General features: G+C 34.5%; 1 long non-coding RNA gene across 1 annotated transcript in view; it reads right to left on the bottom strand.

The window, feature by feature from the left end:
- LOC125175662 (uncharacterized) overlaps positions 1-2,018 on the bottom strand; it is a 49,464-nt gene extending 47,446 nt beyond the window's left edge. Inside the window, exon 1 of the long non-coding RNA XR_007155918.1 lies at positions 1,723-2,018. This is a non-coding gene — a long non-coding RNA (uncharacterized LOC125175662). The remainder of the gene's footprint in view (positions 1-1,722) is intronic.
- Positions 2,019-15,739: the final 13,721 nt, after the last annotated feature.

The following is a 15,739-nucleotide window of genomic DNA, read 5'->3' as shown; positions in this document are numbered from 1 at the left end:
TAAAAAAGATGGACACAGGAATAAATGATAGATTGGACAAATAGAAAACAAACCAGTATATCAATTGTTACATGAAAGCAAATGGTCTTAAAAGATAAACCAATAAAAAACAAAACTCAAATATATGCTAGCTCCAAGTACTATACTTTAAACATAAAGTCAGAGACAGGTAAATAGTAAAAGGTAGCTGAAGGTATTTCATAAAACCACCAAACTTAAAATATCTGTGTGGCTATTTTAATACACAACAAAATAGACTCAGAGAATGAAGAAGAAGAAGAAGACGACGATGAAGAAGAAACACATTAAGTTCCATGTGCTAAAGTGTACATAATCCATCTTCCAAATACTTAATTATTAACTTTAATTTTATATATATAAAGTTTATATATATGTAACTTAAATCCCTTAAATTATATATTATATATATATTTTGCATATATATTTTTACATATATAATAATGTAGGGAAAAAATAGAAATAAAGAGTAACACAAAGAAAACAATTACCTATAACTCCACCATCAGAAGAAGTAACGATTTAAATTGCTTTGTATATCCAATATATATATATATATATATATATAGTATAGTATATAGCATACAGTATATAGTATATATGGAGATAATAACATATAGAGAATAATTATATCAAAAATGAATCCATTAGGATATATATAGTGGAATGTGTTCACTACGTATAGAATAAAATGTATATAATGTATACACATTATAAAATATATAGACAGACTATGTAAATAACGTTATATATAGAATATATATATTATTCTATGTATATAGAATAATATATATATTCTATATATATAGAATAATATATATAGAATAATATATATAATGTTAACTCTTCTAAAATCAAAATACAAAATTTGTAAATTTATAAATAGTATATTAGGCAATGGTATTTTGAAATGATTGTAGTTCCTGGAGTTTCTCTTTCATGCAAGACATTCTATCAGTTGAACATGTTGTAAAATTTATATTTAAGAAATATTTTATATCTGCCACTGTGTGGAGCATACCTTTCCCATAATTTGACTTGAAGTATCTCCTAGATACCAAGTAATCCTACATGGATTTTGACATATGTTTCATTACTAAACCAACATCTATTATTCTGTCTTGAAACATGTCTTTGTGAATTGAAACATACTCGGCTCCACAATATCAATGCTATTAGACTTTTTATTCACTCATTTATTTTGTCAACTTCACAGTTCTCTTACTTTTTTATTAATTTAAAAAGTAACTTATATCTTGTGTCTCTATAAAAGCAGATGATCTTTGAATAATAATTTATATTTAATTAAAATAGTCAAAATTTAAGGAGGAAAGAAAAATGTTTCTCTCAACAGTCTAATTTACTACTAAATTGAATTATGTCAAACAAACAACAAAGACTGATTTTGGCCATATTTCTCTCCTCCTCTAAATATGCACAGCACTGTTCTTGTTAGTAGAAGCTTCTGTTATCAAGTCCTCCTAACTATAAAATATTAGCAAACTTCTACAAGTTTCCATACATGGCACTGAGCAGTCTTTTGTTCTCTAATGAATAAATAATTTAAGGTCATTGTGACCCACACTGAAGATAAAGATCTCTTCTTTTATAAAAAAAAAAAAAAAAGACCTCTTTGTTTTAAATGTTGAATAAGAAGATAGTTGGAAAAAAATTCTAGTTAGCTAAAATTAAATTTCTACTTACTTATGAGAACCATGCAGAATATGCTTTGTTTTTGTATCTTCACAATGTTAGTTGATGAGAAAAAGATACGTTTTCAATTCTCTTTAAACTCAGGTTCAGCATTTTCTTCTTCTGTAGTTGGCAAACAACCATGAGTTGTTTTGTTTATAGTTGTTTGGAAATAGAGTTATATTAACTAATTGTTTTTAATTTTTTAAATATTTATTTTGTAATGCCTGAAGTTCCGAACCCTCCCACAAAAGTCCACCAAAGTCCTAAGTCAAAGCCAAGCGGCAAGGGTCGTTTATTGCAGGTTCGAACCTGGTCCTCTGCGCACTCGTCGCCGGTGACGCAAGAGGCCACGATCAGGGTTGGTACAGCGTTTTTATAGACAGAGACAAATAGCACAGGGGAGGTTTCAAATTATGAGGGGCCTGATTAGTTGATTTTAAAGTAAGGACATTTGTTGTTCTCTGATTGGGCGTCCTTTGTCTGTCCTTTGGCGGGAAGGCTTTGTCCGTTACTTGTGGCGGGAGAAAAAAGGGGGAAGGGGGTAGGGTAGGTGAGGAATGTGCTAAGCAAGCAGGTTTACAGAAGCGAGAAATGCCGGTTAGTTTATGTACAATCACTCATTCCATCACATATCAGACTACATTTAGGAAGGTTTACAACCCATTCTACTACACAGCGGGTTACATTCAGGAAAGGCCTCACAATGCTTGTAGCAAACAGCAAGCAAAACAGACTTCTCAGCAATTGTATTTCTTATCAAAGATCCATAATAAGCAGAAAAGAGAACTTTAGCTTTAAACTAAGGCAGGGCTGTCATTAGGATTTAAAGCTGTTCTTTTCAATTTATTTTTGAGAGAGAGAGCGATAGCACAAGCAGGGAGGGGCAGAGAGAGAGGAGACACAGTATTTGAAGCAGTCTCCAGCTCTGAGCTGTGAGCAAAAAGCCCAATGTGGGGCTTGAACTCACAAGCCCTGAGATCATGACCTGAGCCAAAGTCGGCCACTTAACCCAATGAGCCACCCAGGCACCCCTATATTAACTGTGATTTTTAATGACATTGTTGCTCATGAAACATATCTCAAATTTTCTGTTACATCTTCAGAAGAGAAATTTTTTCTCATAAATGTTCCACTTTGATTATTGGACTTCCCTTTTCTGTATTGTACTCTTCAAATTTCACTTATAACCTGCACAGAGGTATGTTCCTTATTCCTGTCTAATGCAATAGGTTGCTGCATAGAAACAAATTTTGTGATTCCAGGCTCAGGCTCTCTGCTCCTGAGGAATAGGCCATTAGTTCCTCATGCTTCACTGAGTGTTCTGTGTATGTTTTCCTCTGGTAAAGCTAAGTAGTTTGGGGTTCTGTTTTTTTCCTAGTAGGTTCATTTTCATGGATGCTGACTTTGGTATCCTGTTTTTCTCTGCATCTTTCCTGAATCTTCTGTTCAGCTTGATTCTGCACTGTTTCTCTCTGCTTCTTGATTGGCCCTTCACATCCTAGTTTCCAAACCTGTCTCCTCAATCTCTTGTGAGCCAGGCAGCACATATTCTGTCTCGAAGTCATCTGAAAACAAACACTTTCCTACTTTGCAACTTATTAATAGTTGTTTTAAAAGGGGGGGGGGGCATTATGAATTATGGAATAGTGTTTGTTAACCTAATGCCCCATCGTGAAAACTACACTTTGGAAATAGCAATATTTATTGTAAACAGATGATTCAGTTTACATACTATATACATTAATGTGTGCCCTTGAGTCGGTCTTTGACTTCAGCTATTTTGCATCAGTAGCCTTCTCTCCAGTCACCATGTTGTTACAGCAGACTTTATTTGGGAATCCTGCTTATCAAACCATGAGCTTTTTTGATGTTTGTACATGTCATGTATTCCCCTCTCTTCTCATGTTTTCTATCATCTTTCTGCTTTAGCTTCTCCTGTCCTGCTGAGTAATCAAACAAATCTCTAGACACTGTGGTCTTGCTGCTCATTTCAGTAACGAAAAAAAAAAAAAGAAAACAAACAAAAAAAAACCAAATAGCAGCTGCTGAAATTGTGAACCTTCCTTTCTGGCTGTCAAATTTAGTGAAAACAGATGCTTCAAGGAGTTGTTTGTAATTCAAGCAGGCACAGAAGAGAAAAAGAAACCTCTTATTTGCTGAAACTGGAGAAGTACTGCTAGGTCAACTTAGTTTCTATCTTGTGCTCTGGAAGAAGAAGCGTACTGTTAATGTCTTGCAAGTACCCGGCACTACTTTGCTAAAATAAGGTCATCACTTAAACTGACAATACGTAAAATGATGTTCATAAAATGTATGTGTCCTGAGAGAAAAAATGACTCAAACTGATTGTAATGAAATGAATTAAATGTTTTAAAATGTTAAGTGTTCCTCTGATGAGGTCAACTACTGTGATTTCTATATGCCTGGGCAAGAACTAGAATACCTGTCACTGGAAAGAAGACAGAACCAGCCAATGAGAAATGTCAGATCCTGTTAAGTAACTGTTGACAATCATTTACACCTCTGATCCTTATTTTTCCTCAATGGTGAAATGAGGGGCATTGAATTTGATGACACATAAGGTTCCTTATATAACCAAGTTAACATGATAAAGTGACTTGGATGTCACTGCCTATACTTTACTAGAAAACTATTGCCAAATTAAGAGTCACTCTAATCAGGTCAAAAGCTTTACAATATGTGTTAATAGAAAATGTTATTCAATTTACCAAAATATTGCTTGTGCCCAGTTTTTTAGTAACAGATCTTTAGCATAAAGCCTATTATGTCTGTAGTTATTCTTGTGACTAAGTCAGTCTGTCAACCTAATAGTAAAGGGGGAAACATAGCCAAAAACAAAAACGAAAAACTAAAGATGTCTACTACCTGATTCGTCTTTTAAGGATAGGAACATGAGCTCTATGCGTATTTGCTCCTGTTATACAATTAGGGACTTGTAAAGAAGCTATATGAGAGCTTAGCTTTTGGGGAAGTGGGAGAACAGAAAGGGCTGGCTGTGATTCCACTGAGATTATTTAGGAGGGAAAAAAGTGTTGAAAAATGAAGCAATCTGAGCCTGGATGGACCCTGGGGCAAAAACAGATTGGGATTGATGGGGAAGGAATTAAAATGATGGAAAACGAAAGAAGGGAAAAGAAGAAAAGATTGGGGTTACCTCTGAACTACCGGTAGAAACTATTAGTAAGTTTTTTCTTAATTCATATACATTTGTTGAACCTTGGGGAAAGTCACTTCTAGACTCCCTGTCATCCTCAACCCCCATTCCAGGTCCCAAGAAGTAGTAAGATTGAAATGGATAAGTCATAATAATTAAGGACATTTGCTGAATTATATTGCTAGAAATTGAAGCTTAAGTGTCATTTAAAACCTCATGCTTCCATAAAGCTGTGCTGGTGATATTTTTTCATAGAATCCAGCCTCTGAAATTCTGGAATTTGGGGCTAATATCCTAGAAGTTCTAGCTCCTTAATAGTTTAATGAAATTAGATGGAGTCTTAACTCTTTTTTCTTCTAAAAGAAACATCTTTCTCCATCCCACTTCCTATTAAAAACAAAACAAAATAAAAAACAAAACAAACAAACAAAAAACTTGATAGGAATCAGGATAAGCAACAGGATAAATAAGCTTACATAGACTTCTACGTCTTAGGGGGAAACTCAATTTTCCACCAATTTTCCTCTGTTTGCTTTTCTTAGTATTACCTACTGTCACCATTTATATTAAACCAACTACAAAATAGCAAAGGATACTGCTTTCCTTTCATTTGTAAAGGATTTTATTTAGCAGAGGCAAGTATTTTGCTTATATCTTCAAGGATCCTCCCTAGATCACCAAGAGATTCCTTTGGAGATAGAGTCAACAAACAGACAGATAAACAAAAATAAAACACAATTCTTATGGTAACAAACAGGTTTTATTTTTCCTACAGTATCACATTTGCATATTCCCTTCAAAAACTTGTGGTCATAATTTCTATTTGAAAACTACATTCAGAGATTCTAAACGACAGCCAAATGCCATCCCTTTACAACTAACATCTTTCAAAGGAAATAAACAAACGTCTCTCTCTGTAGTTTCTCTCTTAACTTAGATTTAAGCCAACTCCTTAAAGACAAAAAAGCAGACACAACTTTAAAAAGTGCAACCCACTACAGTCTGGCTTTTGCCTACAAAGCTTCACTGAAATGTGGAGATTACATATGACCACCAATTTACTAAATCTAGTGGTCAATTCGTACTTCTCATAGTATATACCCTATCTGCACTATTTGGCACAATTGATTACTCTCTACTTCTGGCAACTCATTTTTCACTTGTATTCCAGGACACCACAACTGCTGGGTTTTCCTCTTAACTAACTTTATTAATATGCCTTCCTACTTTGTTCTCTGTTCTTATTTTCCTCCCAACCTCTTAACACTGAAGTATCCCATGACTCAGTACTAGGATCTCTTCGGTAATTAGACTCACTGCTTATATCTTTATCCCACACCATTCTGAACTTTAGACTTGTATATTCAACTGCCAGATCAGTATCGCCACTGGGTGTTTCATATGTCTCAATTTGAATCTCAGATTTAATATCTCCAAAAGTGAACTTGTGATCTTAATTCCCAAACCTGTTCTACCTGTAGTCTTTTACGTATCACTTAAAATCAGCTTCGTCCTTCCTGCTGCTCAGGCCAAAAAAACCTGAGAGTCATCATTGATTCATGTTATACTCTCACATACCACATCCAATCTGTCAAGAATTCCTATGGGTTTTACATTCAGAATATATTCACATTCTGACCCTTCGCCAGCACCTCACTGCTATCACTTTAGACCAAATGACCTTATCTCTTCCCTGGATTATTGCAATAGTATCTTAAGTGGCCTCTGTTTATATCTTTTTTCCCATCTGGAATCTATTCTCAACATAGCAGTCAAAGTAATCTTTTCAGAACATTTATCATATTATGTTCTCCTCTGCTCAGAATCCTTCAGTGTTTTCTTATCTCATTAAAAATGAATGGCAAAGTCCTTACAATGGCCTGTAAAGTGCTACACTATTTACTCAGCTAGTATTTCTCTGAACTTAATCTCTTCTGCCAATTTTCTTAATTTCTCTGTGTGGAGTCATCTTCTATACATCTACATGACTAACTCCTTCATCTACCTTAAAATTTTGTCTACCTTCTCAGTGGGGACAAACTTGACCAATTTATTTACAGTTGCAATCCTTTGGATACACCCTTGATTTATTCTTCTCCAAAGACCAAATCCAATAACCTTCTAACATATAAAAATAATTTGCATATTGATTATGTTTATTGCCTGGCACCCGCTATTAGGGCAGAGATTATTATCTGTTATAAGGCTGTAATGCCAAGAACAAAGTGGGCACTCAAAAATATTTAGAGAATAAATGAATAAAGAAATGAAACAACCCTACAGGAAGACTAACCAAATATCTGACACAACAACACTGACTTAAGAAGGAGACACAGAATAATTCCATTGGGAGTGGCTCATTATAATCCCAATTTGCTGCATCAAATTCAATAAGCAGTAGGAGTGGTAGAATTTTTCTTTGCTAGCTAGTTGCTTAGTTTTCCTGGATGCCCTCTGCTTTTCATCATTCCCACATTCATTGCACTGTTCATTTTCTTCCTAGGTATAAATGTTGCCTAACAGTTCCCCTGCATTCCAGCCTATCTTGGATTTGTGCTTTGCTGTTCCTTAGTTCACTTCCCTAACTTAAATTTACTTTGTCCAGCCTGCATCAGTATCTACTTGGTATTTCATTCCTTGCTTCTTATTTACTTCTGATCACTTCCATCTTGAAAAGGACTTCCTTGACTTTCTATGGCTCTATTTAGTATATTCACACCTTAAAACCTCAGTAATCTACTAAGAAATTTATGGAACTGAGAAAAAAAAAAGAACACTAAAAATTAACACTGATTTTTAAAGTGTTATCTTCACTATGGGTTGGATAAAATTATCACCATTTTCCAGATGAACAAACTGAGATCCAGTTTTTAAATGACTTTTCTAGTCTTAGTTTGTATATGGTGTAGCCAGCCTTTGAATCCAGGTGTGTGTGCCTTCAAAATCACTACTCATTGTACAATATCACATTGCCTCTTTTTTTTTTTTTTTTTTTTTGCAACGTTTATTTATTTTTGGGACAGAGAGAGACAGAGCATGAACGGGGGAGGGGCAGAGAGAGAGGGAGACACAGAATCGGAAGCAGGCTCCAGGCTCTGAGCCATCAGCCCAGAGCCCGACGCGGGGCTCGAACTCACTGACCGCGAGATAGTGACCTGGCTGAAGTCGGACGCTTAACCGACTGCGCCACCCAGGCGCCCCCACATTGCCTCTTTAATCCAGATATCCCAACTCACAGTCCAGTGCTTTTCCCATTACATATGCAATCTTTCTTCATGTTTTAGAAATACACTGTTTGGTGCCTCTTCACCCATAGGCATTTAATAATCATTTATTCCTCACACTTCACTTCAAAACTCCATTTTATATACAATGCATTCATTATGCATACTGAAATCACACCCAAAGTGGGAAAATATCCAACTACCTCCCAGTAAAAATATGTGAGTATTCACTAATGTTAGAAACAGTCACTCTTCCTGGATAACTTTTTTTTTCAATTAAGTTTACTGACTAACCTAAACATGATTTCATTGATAGCTTTAGACTCTTTTTTAAAATCTTTTTTTTTTTGTAATCTTCTTTTCCCAAGTTAAATTAACAGTCCAGTTGTTGGTAAATATAACACAGAGACTTAAATCAAGATAATACATGAGTCCTCTAAATTTAGATTATTTCCAAATGGGAAGACATGTATCTCCTTCCTTTGACCTCAAAAGAAAAGAAAGAAAGCCTCAAAAGCTGAAGATATTCATACTGCTCTTACAAGAAAGTGGATAATCTCTGAATGGGGACCAAAGCCATATTTTCCCTTTCATCTAAAATAAGGGAAAGAGGCTCTCTGGATGCCTTTTAATCTTGTATCTGAAAAAAGTGTAGTCGATTGTCACTTTGAATTTTTGCAATGACTAATTGCTTGCTCCTTGAGCTTCTGATTCTTAAGAAAGTGAAATACAGAAGGGCTGGAAACCTGACCTTTTATACATATTTTCCCACTCCACTGCCATATGATGAATCCAAACCTAAATGATTCGCCTATAGTAAATCTAATTAAATCTAGAACTTTCTGAAATTAAAAAAAAATTTACAGTTTCTCTAAAATTTTCATTTTAAAGCCAAGCCTTATCTGTAACTTTTGATTTTCCACGTGACAGCCTAGCTAATATAACTAATATGCTGATTTTTAAAAGTAATCAATAAATATACTTTGTTGTCCATGTGTTTAGCTTCTACTTGACTCTGAAGGGAAACTAAAATAAAATATATAACCCCTATTCACAAAGAAAAGCAATCAACATGGATTACAAGGATAAAGTAGTTAGAACTCATTCTATTAAAGAAATAGGTATCATTAGAGAAATGACAAAAATTTATGTTAGGAATGAGAAAAGCAAAAACTACTGGGAACAAGAATGAGCATAGATTAATTTCATTGTTTTAATCAAACATGTAAGATAAAAGTGGTTTTTGAGGAAGGTGAATTAATAATATGATCTGGAGAAAGAATGTAATTTGCTGATCCAGAAGAAATTGTTGTCAAATGAAAATTCCAAGGTTGGAGTTATGGTAATGGGAGCAAGATTTAATCTGAAGGGAAAAATATTTATAAAGAACAAATATGAGTCAGAGAATCTGGAATAGACTTTTTCTGAAGACAGCCTATGGATCCAGACCCAGACAAACAGTCCTGCGCTCAGGGTAGACACAAGGAAGATCCAAAAGGTGGTACCCAAGGGCCGAGCCAGAGCTCAGAGCAGGATGCACAATAAAACTGGAGCATCAATCAAAAGGAATTCAGGCTTCAGATTTACATCACTTTTTCTGAAACTTGATTATTGTCATTCTTATTTTAAAGCATTCTGTGTGTGCCTACAAATGATGATCTTAACACACTTGTCAGTAAGTTACAGAAGGAACAGAAAATTGAAGTTAAAAAAAAGAAAGAAGATATGACAAATGAAGAAATTAATTTAAGAAAGTAAAATTAACATTATGGAGAAAATGAAAAAAGCCAAAATTTGTTTTTTATTTGATCAAAAGTAAAAGGAACAAGACACTTAGATCAGGAATAAAAACTGGGGGCATTTCTATAGATTCTATAAGCTTATATAGATATCATAAGGATATTATATTTTATTTATTTTTATTTTTTTAATGTTTATTTATTTTTGATACAGAGAGAGACAAAGAACGAGCAGGAAAGGGCAGAGAGAGAGGGAGACACAGAATCCAAAACAAGCTGTAGGCTCTGAGATGTCAGCACAGAGCCTGACGTGGGGCTTGAACTCATGAGCCATGTGATCATGAGCTGAAGTCAGACCCTTAACCGACTCAGCCACCCAGGCACCCCAAGGATATTCTAAACAACTTAATGATAATGAATTTTAAAAATTAGGTAAAATGAAAATGTTCAGAAAAATGCAAGAAAAAAATTATATATCTATTTAATAAGTTACACTTGTTCTAAAAGAGCACTTCACTGGTTAATTCTAAAAAAAAATCATAAAAGTAACATCACCAATCATATACAAAATGTTTCAGGGTTAGAACAGGGTGGAGGGTTTCTCAACATATGCTATGAAGCCAGCATATTGATATTATTGATACCTAAACATGGCAAATTAGAACAAGGAAATAATATTACTATGTTCATGAGATGAGAAAAAATCTAGAACATCTTATGAAATTAAATCCATCAGGATACAGAAAGTATAATGAATCTCAAATGAGGTGTGTCTATTGTAGGAATGCCAATTTGCCTTAATAGTAAAAAAATAAATAACTAAAGTCTATGTGATTCATCACAGAAAAAAGTTAAAAAAAAGTATATGATCATGTCATTAGACAAGTAGTAAGCACTTGAGAAAATTAAGGCAGAATTCTAAAATGATTCCTATCTTTCTATACTCTCTTCCTGTAGAATGTGAACTGAGTCTGTGAATATGATCTTACTCCTGTGATTTTGTTACTCTATGTGGCAAAAGGGATTTTGCAGATGTTATCAATGTCACAAAGCAGTTGACCCTAAATTGAGAGATTAATTGGATAAGATTTACCAAATCACAAGAACAATTTTTTCTTTTTTTAAGAGAGAGAGAGAGAGAAAGAGCAAGCATGAGCTGGGGTGAAGGGCAGAGAGAAAAAGAAAGAATCCCAAGCAGGCTTCACATTTAGCATGGAGTTGAGGTTGGGCTCTATCCCATGACCCTGGGATCATGACTGGAGCTGAAATCAAGAGTTGGAAGATGAACAAATTGAACCACTTTAAATCTGGGATTAGAGGTCAGAAAGTGGGGAAGTCAGAGTCAAAGTACAAGGATTAGGCATATTAGCCAGCTGTCTGCTTACAGATGGAGGGGGCAATGTGGTTAGGCAGGCAGGCAGCCTCTAGAAGGTGAGCTGCCCCCAGCTGATAGCTAGCAGGGACTGGATTCTGACAACCACAAGAATATGCTTTGGAGTAGATTTTTTCCCAAGAGCTTCCAGATGAGAATTCAGCTTGACCAACACCTTGATTTCTACCTCGTGATAACCTGAGCCGAAAACCCAGGGACTTCTGACCTACAGAACTGTTAGCTAATAAATGGATGTTGTTTTAAGTCACTAAGTTTATAGTAATTCATTACACAACAAGAGAAGACTTATACAAATATCCAGGAATAAGTAAATGGTATCTATAAAAACAGGCAAACAAACCTACTACAAACAACATCTTTAATAATGATTAATCAAAATGTTTGCCCTGAAATTGGAAATAAGACAGGGATATTGTTATCACTGCTCTTCAACATTTTACTAGAGGCCGAGTGAGTGTAATAGGCAAGAGATGCAATTGAGATGTATAAGATATTGAAAAAAAAATTAAACTGTCATTTTTGCAGATGACATAATTATGCATGTAGAATATCCAAAATAATTTACAGATAAATGATTAAGGTTAATAAGTGAATTTAAATAGTAGCTGGATATATGATCAACACAACACCTGTGATTACATATGCAAGTAACAAAATTAGAAAATAAAAATTCTTACAGTAAACTATTTCTAAGAGAATAAAAACATTGAACACCTAGGAAGAAATTTAATATGTTTTTTTCAGAAAATTTAAAGAAGATAAGTAAAATGGAGATATAACTTGTTTAAGGCTTACTGGAACACACAGTATTTTTAAGATATTTTTCAAATTGACCTATATATTCATTTCAATCACAATAAAAAATATAAGTTTTTTTTTTCTTTTGGTGGAAATTGGTTAGTTGAATCTGGAACACACACATACACACACAAACACACACACACAGGAGCAAAAATATCTAAGAAAATGCTGAGAAGGAACAAAGTGAAAGGATTTACACAAAAGAGATAGAAATTTAAGCTGTTTAAGACAGGCTGATATTAGCACAATGATAGACAAATGTGCCAATGATTGTAGAATTAGAAGAATTTGACCTTGTTTCAAAATAGAGTCATTGCAGATCTTATTAAACATAATGTCATACTGGAGTAGGGTGAGCCCCTAAATCAATATGACTGGTGTTCTTAAAAAAAGATGAAGTTTAGATACAAACATGCACACAGGGAAAAACAGCGTGTGAAGATAAAGGCAGATCTAAGTGTAATGCTTCTACATGCCAAGGAATGGCAAAGATTGCCAGAGAACCATCAGAGGCTACAGGGTGGAACAGACTCTTCCTCGCAGGCCTCAGAAGGAACTAACCCTGCAGACATCTCGATCTCAGACTTCTAGCCTCAAGAAATGGAAGACAATAAATTTCTGTGTTTAAGCCATTTAGTTTATGATACTTTGCTACAAGAGCCCTAGCACACTAATATAAAATCCAAACATAAAACATAAACTCATAAAGTGTCTAAAAATACACAGAAGAAAATCATGGCTCCTACGTTGGAGAAAGGATTCTTCAAGAGGACACAGATATCACTACCACAAAAGAGAAGACTAATAAGTGAAACAAGATTGACTCTAAGAATTTTCAATTACAGAGTGAAAAATCAAGCTGCATTGAGGGAGAAGGTATATGCAATATGTAAAAATGGAAATTAACATATAAAGATTTCCTAAAAATCAGGTAGAAACAAATAACACAACAAAAAAATAAAGAAGTTTAAACTAAATGAAAAGAGATCTGAATGAGTACTTCGAATAAAACACTTTCCAGGTGACCAAAGAATATTTTTTAAAGTTCCCAACTTTTGACTCATCATGGAAATACAAAAATAAAAACATAATGAGATATCAGTACACAGTGACCAAAATGGTTAGAATTAAAAGGACTAAGTACTCCACGGTTTTGGTCAATAGTTGCAGCAATCGCATCCCCCATACTACTATTTGTGGGTATAATTCCATAGAAACATCATCTACTAATTGATCTTACACATGCCCTACGATCCAGGAATGCCACCCATAGAAAAATACATATGTATGTATTCTAAGATAACATATACAAGGATGTTTATGGCTAAGTTATACAGAAAGTCAAAATTTGGGAATAACTTAAATGCCCACCAATAGCAGAATGAATGAATGGATTGTTATGTATTCATAGAAAAATGCTATGCAGCAAGGAAAATGAACAAACTACAAGTGTATTTACCAATATGTGTAAATCTCAGACCAAAATTTTGAGCAAAGGAATCTAGACAAGAAATAAACATACTATTTGATCCCATTTGTAAACATTTCTAAAAAGGATGAAATTAATACGTAGAGAAGTTATTCAGGAAAGCGTAGGGTAGAGATAGATCATAGAAGATTCTAGGTGCTGTTAGTGCTCTCCTCTTGATGAAGTTGGTGATTACATAAGTGTGCTCATTTGGGAAAATGCATTAACCATTCATGCAGTCAATGAGTGTAATTTTTTGTATCTCTAATGTGTTTTAATATAAAAGTTTATTTTAAAAGAGACTCTGGGAAATAATGTTAGTTTTTAATAATAGTGGCAAGTAATTACTTTAGATAAGTAGAATAATAGTCAAATAACTTTTAATATTCACTAAAATAATACTTTAAAATAATTGTTAATACTGTTGCAATTTTTTTTTATGAAATTTATTGACAAATTGATTTCCATACAACACCCGGTGCTCATCCCAAAAGGTGCCCTCCTCAATACCCATCACCCACCCTCTCCTCCCTCCCACCCCCCATCAACCCTCAGTTTGTTCTCAGTTTTTAACAGTCTCTTATGCTTTGGCTCTCTCCCATTCTAACCTCTTTTTTTTTTTTTTTCCTTCCCCTCCCCCATGGGTTCCTGTTAAGTTTCTCAGGATCCACATAAGAGTGAAACCATATGGTATCTGTCTTTCTCTGTATGGCTTATTTCACTTAGCATCACACTCTCCAGTTCCATCCACGTTGCTACAAAAGGCCATATTTCATTTTTCTCATTGCCACGTAATATTCCATTGTGTATATAAACCACAATTTCTTTATCCATTCATCAGTTGATGGACATTTAGGCTCTTTCCATAATTTGGCTATTGTTGAGAGTGCTGCTATGAACATTGGGGTACAAGTGGCCCTATGCATCAGTACTCCTGTATCCCTTGGATAAATTCCTAGCAGTGCTATTGCTGGGTCATAGGGTAGGTCTATTTTTAATTTTCTGAGGAACCTCCACACTGCTTTCCAGAGCGGCTGCACCAATTTGCATTCCCACCAACAGTGCAAGAGGGTTCCCGTTTCTCCACATCCTCTCCAGCATCTATAGTCTCCTGAGTTGTTCATTTTGGCCACTCTGGCTGGCGTGAGGTGATACCTGAGTGTGGTTTTGATTTGTATTTCCCTGATAAGGAGCGACGCTGAACATCTTTTCATGTGCCTGTTGGCCATCCGGATGTCTTCTTTAGAGAAGTGTCTATTCATGTTTCCTGCCCATTTCTTCACTGGGTTATTTGTTTTTCGGGTGTGGAGTTTGGTGAGCTCTTTATAGATTTTGGATACTAGCCCTTTGTCCGATATGTCATTTGCGAATATCTTTTCCCATTCCGTTGGTTGCCTTTTAGTTTTGTTGGTTGTTTCCTTTGCTGTGCAGAAGCTTTTTATCTTCATAAGGTCCCAGTAATTCACTTTTGCTTTTAATTCCCTTGCCTTTGGGGATGTGTCGAGTAAGAGATTGCTACGGCTGAGGTCAGAGAGGTCTTTTCCTGCTTTCTCCTCTAAGGTTTTGATGGTTTCCTGTTGCAATTTTAAAAGTATAATATGAATGTGAAAAAAATCTTTGTGACAAGTTTTGTCCTCACTGTTTGCAAAATGATTTAAATAAATACAATAAAATAAAATTCTACATTCTGAAAAATATTATTTATATTTAACAACAAAGTTTTAGCTCTAAGTACTGTAGCATGTCACCAGGATAATTATTAATTTGAACTCAGTGAAAGTATCATGAGGAAGACTTTCTAAGCTAGGATCTGAAACTTAAAATATGATAGCCAAATTATTCATCTTAGCCCAAGTAAAATTTCGTATTTCTTTTTCCAAGTGTCATAATTGGATTTTGGTTGGTCCACAGCTGGTTTAAAATTGTCAGAGGAAAGACTAGTGAGCTGATTTTGTATATAATATAGTATAACATAATATATATAATATTTATAATGCTTATATATGTAATGCATAATAGTTTAATGTATTTATATTTGTTATGTATGCATGTATGTGTGTATATACTTGTAAGTGTTTGCGTGTGTATAAAATCTGAAATGCAAGATTAATTATAAGCTCCAAAGAAACCTTAGTAGAGTCTTAGAATTCAAAAATATTCTTTTTTTTTAATTTTTTTAAATGTTTATTTATTTTTGAGACAGAGAGACAGAGCATGAATGGGGGA

Source organism: Prionailurus viverrinus, chromosome C2 (genome assembly GCF_022837055.1).
Source record: "Prionailurus viverrinus isolate Anna chromosome C2, UM_Priviv_1.0, whole genome shotgun sequence".
NCBI classification, from domain to species: Eukaryota; Metazoa; Chordata; class Mammalia; order Carnivora; family Felidae; genus Prionailurus; species Prionailurus viverrinus.
Note: the sequence above shows the minus strand (reverse complement) of the source record. Positions and strands in the feature narration are given on the sequence as shown.